The following is a 25,845-nucleotide window of genomic DNA, read 5'->3' on the forward strand; positions in this document are numbered from 1 at the left end:
AAGTGAAACCTCCACTGTCACGAATAGATTACATCTAGTTTAGTCTTGGGCCATAGAGATCCCACAGAATGCCCTAAAAAATCCCAAGATTTGCTAAGGCAATTGATTGCTCTCCACAAACTGATGGTAATAGTTCCACATAGAGGAAAAAGAACTCATCCTTATGAGGGAGAATTCTTGGAACAGCTATCAGATAACATAGAAAACAACTGAAATCATTTGTGAGATGTAAAAATGATTAAAACATTACATATGACTTTAATGAACATTACAAGATTGTTTTCTCATTGAGGTATTCACACTCTTATGTACTGTAAATATGTCAGTATTCAACTAGTATAACACAGTATACCATTCACAGATCATACTGATTCAGTCTCTCTACCATAATATTACTATTTAAAAGCCATAGCTATAAACAATGAGCAAACTGACTTGATCTGCAGTACAAGAGAGATCCTCAGTCAAACCAATTTATGTCTCTATCTGCCCATCAAGTCTCCAATGCTTAGAGTTTGACATTTGATCTTTTGAATATGTTCTGTAAGGAATTGTCTTGTAGTTTATAATCACAAAGAACCTTTAAACCTGAGGATGTGATCTGTGTAGAAGAATCATTATTATTGCTTTGCTTCAGTTTGCTGCCTCTGTTTCAATCTTTGTGCTGTTAATTGGTCTGTTAAAGCCAACTGGATAAGGTCCTCTAATAAATCTAGGCCACTAGGCAGTTTCAAAGGCAATGAAGCACGCCTTCCTCCCAAATAGGACATGGAATGTTCAAGGAGAAAGGAAAATTTGGGTAGCACTGGTCACCTGAGGCTGTTTGTTGACTTACTATCTAAATATGGATCTGGAGGCTTCATAAAAGTATTACATGTCTATTATTATGGTCAATTATTTTGATTAAAAATGGCACTAATGCAATAATGCATTAGGATAGCACACAAATAGAAGCTATTTTTGAGCAGTAATAATATCCTAAATCTGCAATGTCAGATACTCTCTAAAAGATGCTTAGTTGAGAAAAAAGTGTCCTTCAAAATAAAGATTAAAATTTTCCTTTTAGTTATTAAATTTTCACATTATAATCCATTAACATTTATCTTTTCTTTCCTCAAGCAAATATCTAATTTAATACATAGTAATTGTATACAATATTTTTAAAAGACCAACTTTAACTTGAATAAAATATGCATTATAAAATACGGCACCATCTTAATGCTTTCATTTTACAATTCAAAATTTTACCTTGTGCTAAGAGAGAGAAAAAAATTGCTAATTTTATGATCAAAATAATCTGCTGTTTATTATTATTGTCTCACCACACAATGCACTCTATCAATTTTTATTTTTTAAAAAATTTAATTAAGTAAGTAATGCTGTGCGTGTGTGTGTGTCTGTGTGTCTGTGTGTGTGGGCCTGCATGAATATTATGACATATATGTGAGGAGAAGTTACAGGAGTTCATTCTCTCCTATTATCATCTGTGTCTTGAGGACCCACTTAAGTCATTAATGAAGTGTTTTTCCTTACTGAATAATCCTGGTGACCTGAAATATTTTATGCAAGTATTTGTAATAAAAATAAAAGTGTTCTTGTCAAATACAGCATATTTTGAGAAACTAGAATCATAATTCTTGTGATGTGTTTCCTCACCTCCATTCCTAATACCATTTCTGGTAGATACATAGTCATTGCTCTTCTTCAGTCTCCATTTGAAGCAAGTCAAATTAATGAAATAGTAGTTTACAGAAAAGATAGAATAATAAGCAAGCAATTCACTTTTTATACATTAAAGTTTGTGCTAGAGAGATGTCTCAGTAATTAAGAGCATTTATTGCTCTTTTGGAGACTGAAATAATTGCCAGCACACCTGTTGAAAAATAACACATGACAATCTCCTCTTGCCTCCAAATGTATGCACAGTCATATACACATACATATACATATACAAATACACATACATGCACATATACATACATATTTGTTCTTGCAGTTATTTTTGAGATTTTTTTTGCATTTATAGTATTCTACCTCAACCTGTACCTGCTTCAACTCCCCCTCTGTCCCTCCAAATCCCTCTCAAATTCATACCTCTATGCTCTGAGAATGAATTGTAGAGACAGGGCCATAAAATTTATTAGCATTTGATAGGTGCTGTGGGAGGGAGAGTCAGTTTTAATTATGTGAGCACTGGAGGTGGACCACACTCCAAGTCAGTTCCCTCAAAGTCAGTTGTAGTTGGACACACCAAGTGGAATTTATGAAGGAGAGGAGAAAAAAATAACTCCCAAATTTGGGCGGAAAGGGAGAAAGAGTCTAAGTGAGGGAATTGGGGAAAGGTAGTGAATATGATCAAAATACATTATATGAAATCCTCATTGAATTAATAAAAATAGTATTAATAAACAATGCACAGAGAATAGAATATTTCAGAAATTTCATACCCAAAGGGACCACATACACTTTACTCCTCTTCTTAAAAATCAGAGATCATTGCCAAAGAGGAAGTTGAAAAAATAATAAGTGCCAAAGGTAGTTAATGGGTATCTTCTAGACATAACAGGGCACCTGTAAGTATGAACTCACTGTATCTGTGGCAGAATACACAAATTCTCTGTGAGTCCAGGTCAGACTAAATCTCAGCATGTAGAATCAAATCGGGCACATAATTCCACTATATCCAAGGAGCAATGGCCAACTGTTAGTTGTAGAGAGAGGAAGAAAAGTTTTCTCTGAGAGTGTAGCTCCTGGTAGTCTGAGCATTCTCAACTGGAAGACAAAGTATCCAAGAATATATATCTGAGTAGATCAAATCTGTCTTGATGGATTTAAGAAAAGGGCAGAAGAAGTTTGATAGGAAGGGGGAATGGATCTTAGATTTGTTAGGGAGAAAGCAATGAATTTGATGAAAACATGTATAAACTTCTCAAAAGAAATTAACATAAAACAATATGTATATAAGACAAGTCAGGAACAAATAGCTGTATTGATTCTATTTATTTGGAAGAAATAAGTTTGTGCTAGGGTGACAGAAAGCATATTAGCAGGAGTACCTGTATATGGGTTTACTGTACCAAGGAGCACATCAATACTTCCAAAGAATAGCACACATCCTCTATGTTTGTTGTAGTCGTTACATAACTGTACATAGCTATCAACACTATTTCATTGGATACATTATATTGTTATTTTATTGTAGTAAGTAATACCTCTTAAAAGGTACTTCTGGGGCTCTGATTCCAGCTTATTCCTCAGAGATCCCAAATTCGCACCCATACCTGCAGAGGTCCTGGCTCAGACTTACTCCCTCACTGGATGCTTCCTTGTACCTGCTCCTGTGAAGTTGGCTGCCTCAGGCCTTCACTGGCTGAAACCTGTTTCCATAGAATGTCCCTGGCCTTGTCCCACTCCCACAGAGGTCCCTGACTTGGGTCCAATTCCACAGAGGTCTCTGGCTCCAGCCAATTCCTGCAGAGGTAACAGAATTAACTTGGTAAAAATGGCAATCTTATAGTAAAAAAAAGCAATCACAGATCCAGTGTGATGCCCATGAAATCCCACCAAAATTCTTCACAGACATCGAAAGAACAGTATTCAACTTTATATGGAAAAGCAAAGGACCCAGGATAGCCAAAACAATTCTATTCAATAATAAGGAACTTTGGGGATTCCTGTGCTCTAGTGTGACTCCTAGGGGGAACCTGGAGGCCAGTAATGTGACAACCATGGGGGTGGGGGGAGAAGGGACCACGTGTTTCTCCTTTGGACCCTCACATAAATACCTTGTGGGAGTGGTCCTGACCCTCCCCAGGCATGATAACCTGGCATGCTGGGATTTGGAGTCCAGACCAAAGCAACTACCAGGTCAGAGAGGCTGAGATGGATGCTAGGAGCTGGGGACTATGCCATAAATTTAACATTCCAGACCCTTTGGATATAGGGGTATCTACTTCACTATCCTAGCAAAAGACTAGTCATAAGATGGAGACTAATACGATGTATGAAATTATGGTGAAACAAGATATGATAGATAAGATACTTCTATATCCCATAAAAACACGTTTTTCTTAAAAGTAAAGGGGAAATCATGGAGCCTTCTGTTGTCCTGTGGGAAGTATCTAATCATGGACTAAAGCAATAATTGCGAAATAAGAACCATTACCTCTTCCATTAAGTATTAACTTAATTTATATATTCTCGTGCAGGAAAGATCATTCTTTGGTTTTCTGTTACAGGCCTCTGTGTAAGCAATGATATGCTGACAGTTCCAATACTGAATAGAATTTTGTACTTCTTAAAGAAGTAATTGTATTATCATGAAAAATCACTTTTCCTGTTGAAATATTTGAATACAGATCTTGTAATTTATCACAACCCAGAAGAGCAATGGGATTATAGAATAATAAAGTATGTACTGTATTTTGTTAATACTTCATGTCTTCCACTGGAAGATAATATTTAATTATTTTTTAACTGATGTGATTTTTTTCCAATTTAACATGAAGAATTACAAGTCCTTTATTAGAGGGAGATATTTTAAGTCAAAGACAATGAGATTAAGTTAAATTATTGAGGAAAATGAGAAATGCCATTCTCTGACTATTATATAATTGGGTTTGATGGCTTTTAATTGATTTTTAAGTATATTTTTAAGTAGAGTTTAAATTTGACACAATATTCTGAATTGAGTTTTAGGCAGCTATTAAACTGATAATTAGGTAGTCATATTAAGGTTACTGCTCCTCATTCTTGAATGAAACGTACCCATTTCATAGGGTTGTCATAAAGTTTTAATAAGCTAATGTTTTTAAACATGCTAGGATCATGCATGCTTAATAAACAGAGAATAATGTGTTAGCATTTTACATTTGGTTTTGTTGGAAAAGAACACAATTAACTACTGAATGTTGTCTAGTGCTGCTAGGAAGAAAAATATTACAGGAGAAAACGAAAACTTAAACATTGCTTAAAACTTAAAGCTATGGAATTGACAGTATTCTAAGAAGCATGAAACATTGGAGAAATCTTCTAATTAATTAAATCAAATATTTTTTAAACTGTATTCAGTACCATCTCCAGAATCTCCTATGAAGCTAGCCAGAGTCAGTGAATACTTGTGGAACTGAACTGAGACATTTTATTATGCCCCAAAGTTAGAAATAAATGTCTATTTCTAAACAAACAGTTATAATTTTACAATATATATATATATATATATATATAAAGGTTTTTAAATTGTTTCATGAATGATTACTACAAATATCAGAAAGGCAACTCTTGAATTATATACTGCCCTGATACAAAAAGAACCACTCAAACTGTGCCTTCGATTTGTACAGAATAAAGAGAAGGCAGCATTAAATAATTCAGTTTAAATTTGAAACAAATGAGAAAGTATGATAAACTTAAGAAAAAATGTTGTCAACTATATTTTTTTGAATTTGCATCAATGAAAAAATAAATAATTTTGATCCTTATCTAGTTAAGCTTATCAATGGTTCTATCTTCCTAATTTCCACTTTTCTTGTCTCAGTATTTAAAAATGACCAATAAGAATAAAGGTCACTGAACAATTTACTGTGAAAAGTTTTGCTCCTTCACTGACAGTTCATTCATTTTAATTTTATTTTTGAGAGTTATTATAATTCCATCATTGCTCTTTTACATTTCCTCCCTACACACCCTCCTTTATATTCCTCCTGTTCTCATCCAAATTCAAGGCCACTTTTTCATTAATTGCTACTATATTCATATATGTATATGCATATATTATTAATATAACCTTCTCTTTCTGTATAATGTTACTTGCATGAATGTTTGAAGGGCGATCATTTGGTATTGGTGTGTCCTTCACTGAGAAAGATTATTACTCTCACTTGCAGCATTCCATTTGTGCCTGCACTTGTTTTTATAGGGTTGAGGCCTCATAATATTCCCCATCTACTTTGGCCTGCCTAATGTAATCCTTGTTCAGCTCATGGTTAGGCAGTTATGTTGGTAACATTTTAATAGATGTAGCTTCTGACATATGTAAGAGACATAATCTCAGAAAAATTTCTTGACCCTCTGATTCTTACAATCGTACTATCCATGACCTTTTGCAAGTCTACGAGGGAGCAGTTGTTTTGTGTATGCATCCTTTGGGACTTACAACTCTACATGTTAATTAGTGTAGTTTTCAGTCATTGGATCCCCATTTTGTTGCAAAGAAAAGTTTCCTTGGTGAGGGAATAAGGACACAAATTTAGAATGTAGTTAGGGATTGTACTGATTTAGAAGTGATGGATGTAGATTTCTCCTCTGAGATCCATGAATTCACCAACCCTGAGTAGTTACTTAGTTTTTATGAGCCAGGAGTAATTTCCTATTTGTTGAGGAGGTCTTATATCCAACTAGAGAGGCTGGCTGGATTTATGACACAGAATATCTTTTTCATACATGCACAATGTGCCTTGTAACTTCATATCTCTCACATGGGAGATATTTACCTTCTGCAATATTTCAACCTGGGAAATCAATGACTATTTTTTGGTGAGGTAACACATATTTGAAAGGTCAGTTGACCAAATAGGAAGAATGTTACTATAACTTTGTGAGTCTCAATGAATGTGACTTATCCTTAATACAAAGTCACTTTCTATTCTACTTGTTCTTTCCTCAATCTATTTTCCCTCCTTTTTAGTGTTAATCAAAAATGATTATCCATATTGTGAACCTTAATTTGGATACGTTTTTTTTTGTCAAATTCTAATTTGTAGCACATTTTATGCATGATAAATGATAAATCAAAATAAACACTCAAATATTTTCTATACAAAGGTTTGTATTTTATCAATAAATTAATGACTCCTAAGTAGTTAGTGAGGATATACTGGGATTATATAGTTTGACAGACTATGAAGAAGATGGCAATGCAACCTTTAACATCTGACTCCCAGGGTGACTATTTTCATCCATTTGTTTTCCCATATTAGCTTGCAAGGAATTGGACAGTACACAGAAAAAAAGAGACCTAGGCAAGCAAAGGGTGTAGAAAAGTAAGAAACCTAGGCCAATGGTAACGTTAAATGTTTTGGTCTGCTGCATTTGCCCATGGACTAACATTTGATCAGTAAATAATATCAAAGGTCATTTCAAATAGTATGTCCATCTCTTCACATAAAGGTAAACTTGAAGTCATTGAAGTATTGTTTTTAAAGTTTTTTTTTCTTTTTCTTTCTTTTTTTTTATTGAGAAAAGGAGAAAAAAAAAGTTTCCACCTCCTCCCAGCCTCCCATTTCCCTCCCCCTCCTCCCACCCTTCTCCCCCTCCCCCCACTCCTCTCCCCTCCCTCTCCAGTCCAAAGAGCTGTCAGGGTTCCCTGCCCTGTGGTAAGTCCTAGGTCCTCCCCCCTCCATCTGTTTCTAGGAAGGTGAATATCCAAACTGGCTAGGCTCCCACAAAGCCAGCACATTACGTAGGAACAAAACCCCGTGCCATTGTCCTTGGCTTCTCATCAGCCCTCATTGTTCGCCATGTTTAGAGAGTCCAGTTTTATCCCATGCTTTTTCAGTCACAGTCCAACTGGCCTTGGTGAGCTCCCAATAGATCTGCTCCACTGTCTCAGTGGGTGGGTGCACCCCTCGTGGTCCCGACTTCTTTGCTCATGTTCTCCCTCCTTCTGCTCCTCATTGGGACCTTGGGAGCTCAGTCCATTGCTCCAGTGTGGGTCTCTGTCTCTATTTCCATCCATCACCAGATGAAGATTCTATGATGATATGCAAGATATTCGTCAGTATTGCTCTGGGATAGGGTCATTTCAGGTTCCCAATCCTCAGCTGCCCAAGGAACTAACTGGGGACATTGCCTTGGGCTCCTGGGAGCCACTCTAGGTTCAAGTCTCTTGCCAACCCTAAGGTGGCTCCCTTAACTAAGAATTGTGCTTCCGTGCTCCCCTGTCCAACCTTCCTTTATCCCAATCCTCCTTTTTCCCCAAGTTCCCCCATCCTCCCCTTCTCCCTTTTCTCTCCCCATCTCCCCTTACCCCCATCCCACCCCACCCCCAAGATCCCAATTTTCTCCCCAGCAATTTTGTCTACTTCCCATAGCCAAGAGGACAACTATATGTTTTTCCTTGGGTTCACCTTCTTACTTAGCTTCTTTAGGATCACCAATTGTAGACCCCGTGACCCTTATTTATGGCTAGAAACCAAAAATGAAAAATTCAAGTAAGTTTTACATAGGAGAAACTACAAAGTAACTGAAAATAAAATAATATAATGATATATATATATTACATTTGCTCCATCACAGAAGCAGGAATAAAGAGCTATTACTTTGAACTGTATTAAAATTACCTATTGAGTGACATTAACCTGCAATATAAAAGAACTATAAAGCTATTTTCTAAAGTTACTGCTGGTATCGTTCCTGTAGAAATTTCAATCTATTACTAAATATTGAAGTCAAGTATGACAGAGGAAACTGATCTTTTTCAGTAATCAAAACAATTTTCTATGATACATTCTCCAAAAGCTTTATGGTTACCTTGAATATTTACTTCAGTTGCAGAATCTAAATCTACCATGATTTTATACTAACTGGTATTGGATTTATATTAGCAATACATGTAATGAAAATCAAGTATTTCTGTAGATTGCCGTGAGAAAATGAAACAGATTCATAAAATATTATTAAAAAGCAGTACAGTAAAGCTAATTGAGACATTATAACTGCAAATTTAATTTGAATAGTGGTAGATATATTTTTATTTGAAAAATATAAAATCACATATGTAATAAATTTATAGTATATGAAAAGTCATGAGAACTGTTGTAAGAGCAAGCAATACAGAGATTAAGGTAGAAGATTTTGGTGATTATATTATCTTATCACTTTAATATATAGCTTTGGAGGTGAGTAATCACCCACAATATGTCCTTAATGTTTTGAGATTTGCAAGGCTTAAGTCTAAAAGTAACTTTTAAAGGATAGAAAGCAAAGTGTATTTAACAGTATTTCATGTCGATGGGAGGCATTAAAACATAGGCATGTGTTAGATGTTAAATCTTATCCATTATTGCCTATTATGCTAATTTTTACAATTACATATTTTTTCCTTTTATTGAAAATAGATTTTATGTTCTCAAATACTATATCTCTATTATGGTTTCCCAGCACTCTGATTCTCTTAGCTCCTCCCCACCTCCACTCTGATCCAAATCCATACCATTTATATTTCTCATTTGAAAACAAACTTGCTTCTAAGAGATAGCAAAATATATTAAGATTAAAAAAATCAGCCCTCATTGTTCGCCGTGTTCAGAGAGTCCGGTTTTATCCCATGCTTTTTCGGTCACAGTCCAGCTGGCCTTGGTGAGCTCCCCGTAGATCAGCTCCTCTGTCTCAGTGGGTGGATGCACGCCTCGTGGTCCCGAATTCTTTGCTCATGTTCTCCCTCCTTCTGCTCCTCCTTGGGACCTTGGGAGCTCAGTCCAGTGCTCCTGTGTGGGTCACTGTCTCGATCTCTATCCATCACCAGATGAAGATTCTATGATGATATGCAAGATATTCGTCAGTATTGCTCTAGGATAGGGTCATTTCAGGTTCCCAATCCTCAGCTGCCCAAGGAACTAACTGGGAACCTCATCTTGGGCACTAGGGAGCCCCTCTAGGGTCAAGTCGCTTGCCCACCCTAAAGTGGCTCCCTTTACTAAGAATTGTGGTTCCGTGCTCCCCTATCCACCTTTCCTTTATCCCAATTCTCCCGTTTCCCAGGTCCCCCCTCCTTCCCTTCTACCTTTTCTCTCCCCATCTCCCCTTACCCCCATCCCCCCCCCCAAGATCCCATTTTCTCCCCGGAAATTTGGTCTACTTCCCTTAGCGAAGAGGACAACTATATGTTTTTCCTTCGGTTCACCTTCTTCCTTAGCTTCTTTAGGTTCACCTATTGTAGACTCTGTGGTCCTTATTTATAGCTAGAAACCAATTATGAGTGAGTACATCCCATATTCATCTTTTTGGGTCTGGGACACCTCACTCAGGATAGTGTTTTCTATTTCCATCCATTTGCATGCAAAATTCGAGAAGTCATTGTTTTTTTACCGCAGCGTAGTACTCTAGCGTGTATATATTCCATACTTTCTTCATTCATTCTTCCATTGAAGGGCATCTAGGTTGTTTCCAGGTTCTGGCTATTACAAATAATACTGCTATGAACATAGTTGAACAAATGCTTTTGTCATTTGATAGAGCATCTCTTGGGTATATTCCCAAGAGTGGTATTGCTGGGTCCAGGGGTAAGTTGATCCCGAATTTCCTGAGAAACCGAAACACTGACTTCCACAGTGGTTGCACAAGATTGCATTCCCACCAGCAATGGATGAGGGTACCCGTTCTTCCACAGCCTCTCCAGCAAAGGTTATCCTTGGTGTTTTTGAGTTTAGCCATTCTGACAGGTGTAAGATGATATCTCAAAGTTGTTTTGATTTGCATTTCCCTGATTGCTAAGGAAGTTGAGCACGACCTTAAGTGTCTTTTGGCCATTTGAACTTCTTCTGTTGAGAATTCTCTGTTCAGTTCAGTGCCCCATTTTTTAATTGGGTTAATTAGCATTTTAAAGTCTAGTTTCTTGAGTTCTCTATATATTTTGGAGATCAGACCTTTGTCTGTTGCGGGGTTGGTGAAGATCTTCTCCCAGTCAGTAAGTTGCCTTTGTGTCTTAGTGACAGTGTCCTTTTCTTTACAGAAGCTTCTCAGTTTAAGTAGGTCCCATTTATTCAATGTTGCCCTTAATGTCTGTGCTTCTGGGGTTATACATAGGAAGCGATCTCCTGTGCCCATCTGTTGTAGGGTATTTCCCACTTTCTCTTCTATCAGGTTCAGTGTGTTCGGACTGATATTGAGGTCTTTAATCCATTTGGACTTGAGTTTTGTGCACGGTGAGAGATATGGGTCTATTTTCATTCTTCTACAGGTTGACATCCAGTTGTGCCAGCACCATTTGTTGAAGATGAGGGCTGATGAGACACCAAGGACAATGGCAGGGGGTTTTGATCCTACTTAATGTGCTGGCTTTGTGGGAGCCTAGCCAGTTTGGATGTTCACCTTCCTAGATATGGACGGAGAGGACCTAGGACTTAACACAGGGCAGGGAACCCGGACTGCTCTGTGGACTGGAGAGGGAGGGGGAGAGGAGTGGGGGGAGGGGGAGAAGGGTGAGAGGAGGGGGAGAAGGGTGGGAGGAGGGGGAGAAGGGTGGGAGGAGGGGAAGGGAAATGGGAGGCTGGGAGGAGGTGGAAACTTGTTTTTTGTTTATGTTTTTTTTTCTTCTTTTCGCAATAAAAAAAAAAGATTAAAAAAATCCTAGCACAATGAAAAGGAAACAAAAAATAGAAGAAAAGAGCCCAAGTAAAATCACAAGAAATATCGGTTCTATTTACACTTTTATGTTTTGAAGTGTTAATTTGTTTTCTCTCACTGTTCAGGTTTCATAGATTTCTGTAAAGGATTTATTCATTTCTATTATATTTATAAAACCTACTTTAAGGTGCCTGTCTTGTGAGTCAGATGTGTTGCAATTCTCTGGTGTACTGTAGTAGGTTTGCTGGCTTCTAGTGGAGACACATTTTCCAGACAGTTATTGTGTTCTTATTCTGGTGACTATGCATCTGGCATTGGTAAGGTGTTGATATCTGGTCTTTTTTTTGGGTGAGTGTTTAGTTCCTTGGATTCTGTTTGTTTCTCTAGGTCTCAGACCCTGTGTGTTCTTAAGGGTTAAGGTCGTAGATTCATGTTCTTCATAAAGGGAGTGGTGGTAGACGACTCACTACTAAAATGTTAATTGTATGCTAGCTTACTCAAGTTACCACGTTCTATTTATTTCTTTTGACCATTAAATAAGGGTATAATTTATTAACAAACATTGATTTTATCCTGGTTATTTTTATTAGTATTATCTAATAGAAAATGTCCAGAGGCCTGGAAAACAGAAACTTCATATAAATTACTCATAAGTGGCAAGATTTATAACAATAAGTACATACCAGATAAGTAGCTGGTTAATACAAACGACCAGTTAACAGTATAAATTCTTGAAATGTACATGTAAGGGTGAATGGTGGGAGATAGGAAGGGATTTGATATTTTACTTCTGAACGTAGAAACGGGTTCATCATTGTACATCTTTTTCTTCCACCAGCAATATTTTAGCATGAAAATGGGAATCATTAAGTAGTAGTTCTTGTTACAGAGTCTCTGTAAGAGACCCCCCTCAGTTTATTTTGAAGACCTTACATTATTGCAAGAAAGATTGAATAATATCCTCGAAAATTAAAGAAGGAGAGAATGAAATCAAGGAAGGCTGAAATTCTGATATGTTTATTTGATATCTAAATTGAAAAACTGATAACATTTTATTTCTTAATTTACTAATGATATGTGGAAGTGTTTTCTTACAGTTAATTTTTATAATTCTGTACTGAAAGTCTTTCAAACACTGATTAGCCTTGATATTGTTTTTCTGCAAGATTTCAGTCTTACTTCAAGGACTGTATTCTACTTCTGATGGATACATATGCATATTTATAGTAAGATTATGAAATGGATCTTTCATGATCCTTTTCTATACATCACGCCTAGTCATCTCCTCTATTTTTGTTTTGTCCTCAGTCCACTCAGGACTCCACACTATATCAAGCACGTACAGACAATAGCATAGATAACACAATCTGAAAGGGGGTGGTGAGATTGTTATGAAGGATTAAGCTGATCTAAGGTTTACACTGTATCCATATTGTAGAACATAGAAATTCTATTCTAATATGTCTCTTTTCTTCATGTTGCACTACTAAGGATAATAAAGAACACTGATTCTATACTAGCATCAATATGTGATAGTTGAAGTGGAGTGGCTAATGAAATATGATTGATAAAAAAAAGTTTAAAAGAAGTTTATAGTTTAAAAGAAGTTTATAGTTTTAAATATAGTTTAAAAGAAGGATCATTACACATTTTCAAATGGTTTCTCAAAGTTGAAGTCAGTGCCTCAGGAAAGCATATAATGGCTTACAAATTTAAAGAGTAGAAATTACAATTTTAAAACTTTTAATTTTTCTAACTTTGGTTTAGAATATCCCTATGTATTTCTTCAAGACATAAGCATAGTTCCCTACAGCTCTATTCACATGTAATTTAATTCTTCATAAAGCAGGACCAAAGTGACATTTTTGTGAACATTAGGAAACTGTATATAAACATAGGATGGTATACAATTCAGAAAGAATAATGACTTGCTTATTGCCACAGTGGCTTGACCATAGTTTTTGTCATAGAAGTGGGAAATTCATTACAGTTCCCTAATGCCTTAAAGACACAACTCTATCATCATTAACGAAACTATCATATATTTCAGGAAAATTATTTCTACAGTGTAATGTGATGACTACTTACACAGGTGTAAACAGAGGTTAGAGAGGACAGAAGGGTGGTTTCGCATTTGAGGCATAATTAGTTATCTCCTAATTTTGAAAAAGAAAGATATAAATTGGACATAAACAGGTCAAGGGAGACAGTTTATTCTTGCTCACAAATCAATGCTTAAGTTCATGATAGCATGACAGTCATGAAAAGAGGAGGTAAGGGTACTTGGTCACATTACACCTGCAATCAATAAATGCTTGTGTTTAGTTCTTAATCACCTGCTTTGGTTTAGCCCAAGACTCTAGCCCTCTACTGTCTGCATGTATAGGGGTCTCCGAAGGATAATGATCTTATAATATAAAATAAATTCAGTTTAAAATCAAAAGTACCCATAATCTTATATAATTCAAACATAGTTCTCAAATTCAAAGCCAAAGTTTCAAAGTTTGGGGACATAGATTCAGCCTCACACACTACACAGAGAAGCAACCAAAGACCTTGACACCTCTGCTTCAGCATCTCTTGCCCTCAGTATATTGTCCGTAACTTGTCCAGAAGTCAGAGGGCAGTAGTGAGTGTGTACTAAAGTTAACAGAGGGATCAGCAATGGGAAACACTGGGCAGTCCTGTGGTAGTGATAGTCAGGCACCAGAGCCGAACACATTTAATTTAACTGTCCTCAGCTGAGTCTGTTAAATTTTACTACTTAAAATAGATTACATAGTTGAGATGATACCTCTCATTCTCACATTTAATTTAATAGCATCTCATATTTTAATTGAAAAATGTTGTCAATTATATTTTATTTCCAACTTGAACTCATAATAAGCCATTAAATATTGTTTGCCTTAACGTATCTTTGACAAATATTAGTCAATGTGGGTCAGATCTGATATTTATTCAGTTACATAATAAAATACTCCATTCAAAATTTACTTAGAAATATATCTACATCCACAACTAGATGTGGCCCATGAAGGTAGTATTCATTTCTGATTGAAGAGAGTTTTTACTAAGTAGATAAATCATAACTGTGGTGATGTATTTAATACTAGAGCTGCTCATGTTCTATGTTAGAAAGATTTCATAATAAAAATAGTCATTATACACAGCAATCCATTAGATTGGCCATTGTTCTACTTGAAATATCCTTATCAGAGGGGGTTCTCAAAACATCTGCAGTCAAAATCAGTGTTTTCTTTACAAATGACTTTTTTTCTGATTTTTTAATCTTTGTATATAGAAGTAGAGCTATGAGAAGGTTTTCTACTTAAATTGAAATTAAAGCTTTTACTAGGTCTCTTACAACATTAGGGCTTTTGAATGAGGAAGTTTCTTCTTAATGCAGAAGGAAATGATTTCATATTTCATCATTATTTTATTACATTAGTGAACACTTAAAAGTTGGGCCAATTGTTTCCAGGAAACATTTGTGATGGTAACATGTGCCAAGCAGCCTCTTATTTTGCACGTGGTGTGACATTAATGGATGTGTAGAATGCTTTGTGGGGATGGTTGGGATTGCAAAAAATAAGAGTTTTGTGGTCATATAAGAATTTATTTTTTCCAAAAAGTAATGCAATGATCTTGTTGCTTGTCTATGTCCATCTTCTGTTTGATTTATGATTTGTAAATAATTTACTATGAAGAATTTTTCTGTAAAAGGTACACCCATTAAAGTCTCACTACCAACTCCCCTCAACAGTCATTGGACGTGCCAAGGTGGACAGCAAGAAAGCCACAAGACCTCATTACTACAAAGAGCTGTAGACAACTAAGGAAAGCTGGAAGCAAGAGAAGTGGTCTTCCTAAGTGAAGAAAGCACAAATTGATTGTCTGATATCAAATGATAAGCCTACAAACATACGAATAATATATGGATTAAACATGTTATATTTAGGTGTATATGTGTGTGTGTATTCATTAAATTTATGTATGTAATAACAGTGAATTCAAATGCCATGAATATGAAGGAGAGTGGGAATGCATATATAGGAAGAATTGGAGGGAAGAAAGAGAAGGAAGAAATGTAATTGTGTTACAACCACAAATGAAAATAAAATGAATGAAAAGATCAAACTAATTTCGAAGTACTATCTTCTACTTGTTATGGCACATGCTCTAAGACTTTTGCTTTGTTTTATAGCAGCCCTGTGGTCCATTAATCTTCTCCATGACTTGGAAATATGTCCTGACAATACTCTGTGCTTGTCACTATAAAGTAAAAATGATACTTTTTCTTTAGGCAATTTTTAGTTTAGATAGCTGATATTACATTATTAGGTAATTGGAAACTTATTCAAAAATGAAAATAATGCTGTACTGTAGTGATATTTCATTTGTATTTTTATATAAAAAAAAGCTTGCCTGAAGTTCTGAGAGTTATATTTATAGCTTATCACATGTAGAAAGCAAGTTGTGATAGAAAATAAGTTAGTTTAGAATAACTTATTTGGAAAAATAATAAGTTTGAACTCACCAAGATAGGATAGATATGGAATATTTTCTCTTAATTTGTCAAATAAAATGAAGTAGACATGGTTGATGTACTTATTGCCTGTATATATTGTATATAGTCATTGTACTTACTGCATATGTTTTTTTCTCAGATTAGTTGTAGCCTTCCTTTTTTTATGTTACACTAAAGAGGGGATATGTAGTGATATTTCATTTGTATTTTAATAAGTAAAGCTTTCTTGTAGGCCAGAGAGTAAAACAGTCACACTGATCAGCTTTACAGACCAGGCAGTGGTGACACACCATGTAATCCTAGTAGCCACACTAGTATGCCATAAAAATCAGGAGGAATTGGTGCACACTTTGAATCCTAGCACTAGAGAGATATATAATATTGGAGGGTACAGCTATCACACAGAGTCTCATTCTGAGATTCCTGGAGACAGAATCGCCATTTCAGACTGATATATAAGTAAAAGCCAGTAGCTGGTCGTTTTGCTTTTTTAAACTTTAGATTGAACTCCAATTTCTGTCTCTGGATTTTTATAAAGCATGTTACACAGCATAAAACTGTAGTCTCTATAAACCTCTGGTAATCTTCCCTGTTACATATATATTATTTAAATGTATTATTTTTTAAAGAATGAGGTTATTTTAGAACATTGCTTTCTGATGCTATGTAGTATGATATAAATCTTGCCTGAATCATGGAACACATTTTCTGCAGTAAAATTTTAAAGATGTTGTAATTTCATTTATAGACACTACACAACCTATTTAGTATTTTGGAATGTAATTATATTATTGTGAGTCAAGGTATTACATTTGTGTGTTCAAATAAGCTCATATGTAAGCATGTTTTAATAGCCTGTGTAGATAAATATTTGAGAATATTCAATGTTCAAAGACATATGTTTGAAATAAATTCCTAAGTCATCCTTGAATCCTGAAAGGACCACAGAAATTATTAGAAGAGCAGTAACTTTCTATGAAATGTAAATACTCCCAAAGAAAGGTCAGAAGTCTTCTACACATTTGATCTGAAAACTCTTGTATGTAGGGTCCTCTCTAGTATATTTTGTCTTTAGTTCATCTTCTGTGGGGTCTTGTCTTTAAATGGATTGTGGAATTTCAGAGAAAACATATTTTGTGATTTGGGAGACAATGAGGAGCAAAGTAGTGGGGTCAGGATGAACTGAAGGCCAGAGATACCTTGGTTATATTTCATGCCAAAGCCTCCATTGTACCAGTGCATCATACTCTGGGTGGCATTCTCAGATATTCAATACACATATAAAATATAATAAGACACATAAATCCAATTATTACTTATAAGATACATAGACCCCAATTTAATGACAGTGGCCTCTGATAAATTCAGGTCCTTTGGAGTGACATATAAGCCTGGCCAATGGAAAGCCAAGTACAAAGTATTCTTTATGGCAGAGATATGGCACAAGAGATTTTTTATTATCTTCATTTTCTGACTCTACTGCAAACAGATATGTGAAACACAAGAAAAAATATTGTCTTTAGAACATTGATATATTAGTGATAGAGACCATGAATGCATACCTATGAGAATATGGAAATTTCTAATTTATTATAACTCTCACATTGGAAGTGATAGATGTGAATGAAAGGTTACATTCTTACAAAGAATGAATATTTACAAAGCAAAGAAATCAACATCAGTAGGGGCTGGAGAGATGGCTCAAAGGTTAAGAGCATTGCCTGCTCTTCCAAAGGTCCTGAGATCAATTTCCAGCAACCACATGGTGGCTCACAACCATCTGTAATGGGGTCTGGTGCCCTCTTCTGGCCTGCAGGCATACACACAGACAGAATATTGTATACATAATAAATAAATATTTTTAAAAAATCAACATCAGTAGAGTTGACAATGCCGGTTTTGAAAGTCTGGTTTGCAATATCATGTCTTCGAAAGCATAACATATGAGGCAGTGTTTTGATTTTTATTTAATATTTTACTCTTACGAGGATCTATCACATATCAATGAGTTTTTTTACAGAATATAACTACTACCTTAAAACAAATTGAATATATTTTACTCCATCCTTTCTCCTATGAATAATGTCTATCTCTCCTTTTGCAAGCAGTTATCATTCTGAACAAAAATAAAAAAAATCCATAATAAAAGGCACAGGAGCAAATAATGCCATTGATATTCAGCGATTATTTTGATACACTGGTAAATTACTTTGTTTGCATTTTGTTGATCATTTATGAGAATTTGAAGATTAATAATCAATATTCTTCACATCTTAAAAGAAGATTCTATGTTAAAGAAAACAATGATTATAACATGATTCTGTATTTGTGATAATTCTACATTTATATTATTTATAAAATAATATAATTATTATATTACATATTATTAATAATACAATATAATGTTGAATTAATTGTTAATCATTTTTAACGATTTTGTATGACAAGCAGAAAATAACGTATAATGCAAATATCAATCATTTTTTGTAATCTACGGATTCTTGTTACCAGGGCATTACTATCAATATCTGTATTAATGATAAAGAAACTAGAGAGTAGATTTAGCTGCCTTCTCTCTAATGCAGATACACCGGCTTGCTTATTGAGATGCCTTTTAGTGGAGATGAGGATAAATACTTTATGACAATTCATTTTGACTTTTTCATTTGGCTGTGTAGAAATGTATTTTGTGGTGTGTGGATAGTCTAATGCTATGTACAGCAAAGGGATCAATAGATAAAAAAAAATCACAGTTACTATTTAAAGTATAGCATGTGTGAAATAAGCCACATAGCCAAATTATTTATTCTTTCCCACACCCAATTTATGCTATTTAAAGTAACAAGATTCATGTTTATTTGTTTTCGTTTTTCACCTAACAAGATTCATTCTTTCATGTACAATCTAGAAAAAGAAAAAAAGGCTAAATTCACATTATTATTTCATTTTTTTTTCTTCAGAAAGGTGAGAAGCACTACTAGGCTAGCTCATACACACTAAACACTCCTGGGATGTCAAATACATTCATTAGCTTTGATTAAGGAAATTATATTTACCTTCATAGGTGAGACACAAGCTGTGACCAACAATAAACTGTTAGCTTCTCCATTAAGACACTGAGTTGACTAAGGAGAATGACCACATGTACTTAGTGCTCTAGGATTATGGATACTGTTGATGATGATTTTAATTTTATTGCTTCAAACACTGTAACATGATCCACTTGCTACCAAATATGACAATACCATATAATGCGAAAAGGAAATAATTGCTTCGAACATTAACAAAAAGACAACTATACACTTTAACCTAATGACCACAGTATATGATGTGGTAGTTGACCCCTTGTCTTCCCCACAAAGGGGAATTTTAAAGACATCCTTTGTTTAATCCTGAAAAATTTGTCTTGTCCATAACTCTTTTTTGTATTATAATGGATTTACAGTTATAGGGAGTGCTGAGGTCTCTGTATCTTCATTTTGCTCCTACATACTTTATTTTGCCTATATAAAGAACATGTATTCTTTTCTGTTGTTAGTATGTCATATGTATGCTAAATTCTTTGGCCATTTTCATAACCCAAGAGGATAAATAGAAATTTTTTCTTTCCACTAAAGCATTGCAATAAGATGTTAATCCAGACTTACCAACTCAAACTAATAGTGTACTAATATTTCATGTGAAAATTATAGTGACAGGATATTGTTTCAAATAGAATTTTTTAATCAGATAAAAATCCATTGATTTTAGCATCATTAAGGCTACACTCAAAATTATTTGACAAAAATTCATAAAATGTATTGGTAAGGTGTTGTCTACCCTGATTATACTGTTACTTCAGACTCCAAATGAAACGCAAGGAAACTTAGAAATTAATTTAATGTTTTCTTTTTTTCTTGTTTTGCATATTTTTTATTATAAATTTCTGCCTCCTCCCCGCCTCCATTTCCCCCCTCCCCCCACTCCCCACGCCCCACTTCCCTCCCACTCCCTCTCCAGTCCGAAGAGCAGTCAGGGTTCCCTGCCCTAATAAAATCTTTATTTCTTGAATGATACAGTGTCCTACAATAAAAGTATTTTATTATTGCGCAAATTCCCCTTAAACCAAGTCTAATCTCTCATTTGGATTTTAGGTGCATTGACTTCGTGGAATCACTGAATAAATTATTACTACTTGAATATAATTTCTTTAGTTGAGCAAAAATATTGCCTGATTAAAATCTATAATCATTTCTTTTTTTCTCTGATAACTTATTACTTTATAAATCATAGGAATCAAAATTTCCACTTCCTCCCCTCCTCAAACTTCCCTCTCACTCCCAAACTCCCTCTCCTCCCTCCCCCTCCAGTCCTAGGAAAAGGCAGGGTACCCTGCCCTGTGGGAAGTCCAAGGCCTTCCCCCAGCTTCATCCAGGTTTAGGAAGGTGTGCATCCAAATAGACTAGTATCCCAAAAAGCCAGTACATTCAGTAGAGACAAATCCCAGTGCCATTATCATTGCTTCTCAGTCTCCTCCAATTGTCAGCCACAATCAGAGAGTCCAGTTTAATTCCATGCTCCTTCAGTCCCAGTCCAGCTGGCTTTGGTTAGCTTTCATTAGTTCAGGTACACTACACTGTCTCAGTGTATGGATCAACCCCTAGTGGTCATGACTTTCTTGGTCATATTCTCCCTCCTGTCTCTATCTGTCGCAGGACAAAGGTTCTATGGTGATATTCAAGATAGTCATCAGTCTCACTATGGGACAAGGCCAGTTCAGGCACCCTCTCCTCCACTGCCCAGGGTCCTAGCTGGGGACACCCTGTGGACATCCGGGACCCCCTCTAGAGTCAAGCCTCTTGCCAACCCCACAATGCCTCCCTTAGTTAAGATATCTTCTTTCCTGCTCCCCATATCTGTCTTTCCTCCATCTCAACCATCCCCTCCCCCAAGCTCTCCCCAACCCTTCCCTTCTCTCTTCTCTCTCCTCTTCTCCCCTTCCCCCAACCCCAACCACACCCCCATGCTCCCAACTTTTGCCTGGCAATCTTGTCTGCTTCCAATTTCCAGGAAGATCTATATATGTTTTTTCTTTGGATAATCATTTCTTTTAAAATGTCATGTATTTATTATTTTTATAGCACGTATGTGTATGAATGTGTGTATGTTTGTTTAGGAATTTTTTTTTTGTGTGTGTGTGTGTGTGTGTGTGTGTGTGTGTGTGTGTTTGTTTACTAAGGCAAACTTATAGGTGCTGGCTCTTTTGCATGTATAAGTCTCAAGGAAGCAATCTCAGGACATTAGGCTTGGTGGCAGACATCCTCAACTGCTAAGCCATATTGTCCCCTCAAACCATTGGTTATCTCTTCTAATTTTTCTTCTTAAAGTAAGTAATAATCTTTGTCAACATCTCTTAGCTGTTAGGAAAGTCAGCTTTTCATCATTTAACACAGTGTGAGTCAATTAATTCATAAGGAGAAATTCGACTTCACATTTTGGTAATTTAAAACTAAACTGAGTTCTGCTTGTTTATTTGAACTAGGGGTATGGGTACATCACCTTGAGAGGCTGTCAGAGCAACCATTTACTCAATGGATAAGAAGTGAAAAGAAAGACCGGTGCCCATGATCCTTTCTAAACTCACAATCTCAAGTGACTACCCTCTTAATGGTACCATGACCTATAAGCAACCCAGTTCCAAGAAACAAGACTTACATTGATAGCTCTGTCAGAATACTTCAGTTCCCAATCATATTAAACAGTACCTATTTATGTGTTTTGTTATTAGTTATATGTATTATTTCTGTTTAAAGATAAGCACATAGAAAACTTAATCTAAAGCCATTCTCATGGCCTTGAATGATAATATAAACTTTCAAACAGAATACCTAATGGGCACTAATTTTAATTTAACATCACTAATGGAGTTGTTGATGTTTTAAGTAGAAAGTTCACCAGCATTTGTGCTCTAACATGGTTTATATTATGGCCTTTTTGTTTTCATAATAAATATTATAACTTACAATGTTTCTTCCTGCATATTTTTAGCCCTTATTTTGTCAATACTTTGAGAGAGGTGGTCTTCTCCAGGGAAGAACACACTAATTGGTTCTTTTGTGTCACCCAGTGCACTCTGAAACACACATACAATTGACGTAGTTCAGGTGTTTCCATATGAACCTGAAATTTGTCCTTTTAAGATCTGTAAAACATTGCGTTGGAATTGAGGTTGGGATTGCCCTGAATCTATATATTGCTTTAGAGAGGATGGCCATTCTCACTCTCTTACTCCTAGTGATCTATGAAAGTGGGACATAATTCCATCTTCTGGTATCTTCTTCAATTTCTTTCCTCAAGGTTTTAAAGCTCTTTGTCATAAGTTTTCACTTGCTTGGTTATAGTTACGCCGAGACATTTTGTGTTATTTGAAGCCGTCGTGAAAGGTGTTTTTCCAAGATTTTTTCCCCTCAGGCTGATTGTCATTTATATAGGAAGATTGCTGCTTTTTATGAGTTAATTTTGTATTCATCAACTTTGCTGAAAATGTCTATCAGCTATAAGAGTTCCCTGGTGGAAGTTTTAGGATCACTTACATATACTCTCTTTTCATCTACAGATAAAAATACTTTGGCTTCTTCCTTTTCAATTTGTATACTCTTGATATCCTCCAATTCTCTTATTGTTCTAGCTAAGATTTCAAATGCAATACTGAATAAGTATGGATATCCTAGTCTTATTCATGATTTTAGTGGAATTTCTTTGAATCAATTTAAATTAATGCTGACTATGGGATCGCTGGGGTAAACTGCCTTTATTATGTTGAAGTATATCCCTTGTATCCCCAATCTCTTCAGGAATATTATAATGAAAAGATGTTGGGGTTTGCAAAAAGATTTTTTACATCTGGTGAAATGATAAGGTAGTTTTTGTTTTTCATATGGTTGATTACATTTATCAATTAATGAATCTCTTGTGTACAACCTACTTTTATCATAGTGGAAGATCTTTTCGATATGTTCTTGGGCTTAATTCACAAGAATTTTATTAGTATATTTGAATCTACATTCATAATGCAAATTTGTCTGTAATTATCTTCCTTTGTAGAGTCTTTATGTGATTTGGGTATCAGGGTAACTGTGGCTTTAAAAAATGTATCAGGTATTGTTTATTCTGTTTCAGTTTTGCAAAATTATAAACCAAATGATCCTACCATAATTTGACACATCATTTGGTTTATAATGTCTGTTAGCACCAGCATTTTTCTGTTTAGTTTTATTACAATGATCTGTTTATTGTTGTGAGTGGGATGTTGAAGTCTCCCGATCTCAGTGTGTAAGATTCATTATTTGACTTAAGCTATAAAAGTGATTCTTTTATGAACTTTGGTGCCTGTATGTTTGGTCCATGGATGTTAAGAATTGTAATGCCCTCTGAGCTTATTCCCTTTGATGGGAATGTAGTAGCCTCTCCTATTTCTTCTGATTAGTTTTGGTTTGAAGTCTATTTTGTCAGATATTAAAATGGCTGCAAGATCTTGCTTTATGGTCAATTTGTTCAAAATATCTTTTCCATCATTTTCTCCCAGGTAATGCATATTCTTGATGTTAAAATGTGTTTACTTGATGTAGCAAAAGGATGGATTCTCTTTTTCCATCTATTCCATTAGTCTGCATCTGTTTACTGAGGAACTGAGACCATTGTTTTGAGAGATATCAGTGAGCATTGCTTGTTGACTCCTGCTTTTATTATTGTGTGTGTGTGTGTTGCCTCTTTAGATTTGCTGGTTTAGAATTACCAATTTTTTATGTTTTTGATGTAATTAATATCTGTAGGGTCTCTAGCACATTCTATATAACTAGAATAGTAGATATTGCTTAAATTTGGTTTCATCACAGACGGACTTATTTTTTCCATCTGTTCATTCCCTTCTGATTTTTAGATTTTCTACAGAGAATTCAGGTATAATTCTAATAGGTCTGTCTTTATGTGTTGCTTGGTCTTTTCGCCTTGCAGCTTTTAGCATTCCTTCTTTGTTCTGGACCATTACTGTTCTGATTGCTATGTGCCAGGTGACTTTCTTTTCTGGTCAAGTGTATTTGGTGTTCTGTCCATTTCTTATACCTTTATAGGTATCTCTTTCTTTAGGCTAAGGATATTTTCTTTTGTTATTCTTTTTAAAATATTTTCTCTGCCTTGGGTCTGAATTTCTCTTCTTTCATCTATTCCTATTATTCTCAGTGTTTGTGTCTTCACAGTGTTCCAAGATTCCTGGATGTTTTGTGGCAGGATATTTTTAGATTTAACATCACCTTTTCCCTGATGTATCCATTTCCTCTTTTTGTGTCTTCACTTCCTGTGATTCTCTCTTCCATCTTTTGCATTCTGGTAGCATGACTTTCTCTGAGATTCATGTTGTGTTTCTAAATTTTTCATTTGCAATTTATCACGATTTGGCTTTTCTTTTTGATTCTATTTCTCCTTTCAAGTCATGAACTGTTTTATTCATTTTGTTTCACTGGTTGTGTTTCAATATACTTCTCCTTAAAAGATTCATTAATTTCTTATCAAGACTTTGAGGATTTTCATAAAGGTTATATTAAGGACTTTGTGCTGTGTTTCTGCTGTTTCTATTCTCAGAACCTATAATACAGTAGGATTGCTGTACTTTAATGGACTGTGTTATTCTGCTTGTTGCTAATTCTGCTTAGATGCTATATCATCTTGACATTTGGGTTTGGGAAGATCACCATTTGTTGGGGGTGGGTGTTTTGTTTCCTGTTTTTTGTTGTTATCTCTATTTCTTAGGTGTGTGTGATGACTCTGTGTTTTCTTTTAAGAGATCTTGTGAGGTATGGATACTAGGGTTCCTGTGTAAAATAATTTCCTAAATATTGAGGGATGCAGATGTGCTGGGGGTGTGCAAGTGGTCAACAGATGGGAAGAAAACAGGGTGTCCCGCTAGGATCTGCTTATTACCCTAGGAATGGGGGCACAGTGTTAGGAGAAGCCATCACAAGTAGTCTGCTACGTCTGAGTGTAAAATTGGGTGACTAGATTTGAAGGTGAGGAGAGAGATTAAAGATGTGAAGCTCTCCTACCTGCTTGCCTGGCCTGTTGCAACTGGAGGGAGATAGGATCTCTCCATCTCACCAGGGGCAGGTGTGTGTTCCTTGGCAGAGATGCCCAGTGCTTGTAAGCTGGCCTTAGCTCCTTGTCATCAAATCTGAGAAAGTTCACATGGGGAAAGGACCTCTGTTAAGTCCAGGTGAGGAACTCTCTTAGTCTCTGGCAAGATAATCCTGGCCAACAGGTCCTTAAGAGCTCTGCTGGTCCTTTCTACAATGGCTTGTCCCTGTAGATTGTAGGGGATGCTAGTGGTATTGGAAATCTTCCAGGATCCCAGAAAGTCATTGAATTATTGATAGACATATAGGCCATGCATGTACACACACACACACATACACACACACACACACACACACACACACACACACACGCGCGCGCACACACACACACACAAATAATTAAAATAAGATAAATATTTTAAAATTTAATAATATTCTACTAAATATATGTCACATCTACCACACATCTATCTATCTATCTATCTATCTATCTATCTATCTATCTATCTATCCATCTATCTATAATCTATCTTACCTATCAGTCTGTTAGTATATACTTAAGTTGCTTAGCCAAAGAATGGTACTAAACAGTTAAAAATAATGGGGGAAATAGAATTTGGGGAAGCTATCAGAGCTTTAACAACAATAGATCCTGGATTTTTGATTTTCTTCTGTACCATACCAGGTGGTTCTTCTGATATCAGACAAAACTCTTAATTTTTCTTCTAACAACATACTTGAGTTTAGAGAAAGAGAGAGCCATGCTCCAAATCCAAAGCCATGTTTGATTTTTTAATTCAGTCAGGATACAACTTTTCTAAGAAGTAAAGAGATATAGATGCTTAGTTAGTAAGACCTAATATGTGGCAG

The 25,845-nt window shown here is 35.6% G+C and overlaps 1 protein-coding gene across 3 annotated transcripts in view; it reads left to right on the forward strand.

Annotated features, from left to right (window-relative positions):
* Galnt13 (polypeptide N-acetylgalactosaminyltransferase 13) overlaps positions 1-25,845 on the forward strand; it is a 475,135-nt gene that overhangs the window by 157,957 nt on the left and 291,333 nt on the right. The gene's annotated exons all lie outside the window — the stretch shown is intronic.

This window comes from Microtus oregoni, unplaced genomic scaffold, assembly GCF_018167655.1.
Source record: "Microtus oregoni isolate MIOR12 unplaced genomic scaffold, Mior012 000037F_ref0000500, whole genome shotgun sequence".
In the NCBI taxonomy this organism is placed as follows: domain Eukaryota; kingdom Metazoa; phylum Chordata; class Mammalia; order Rodentia; family Cricetidae; genus Microtus; species Microtus oregoni.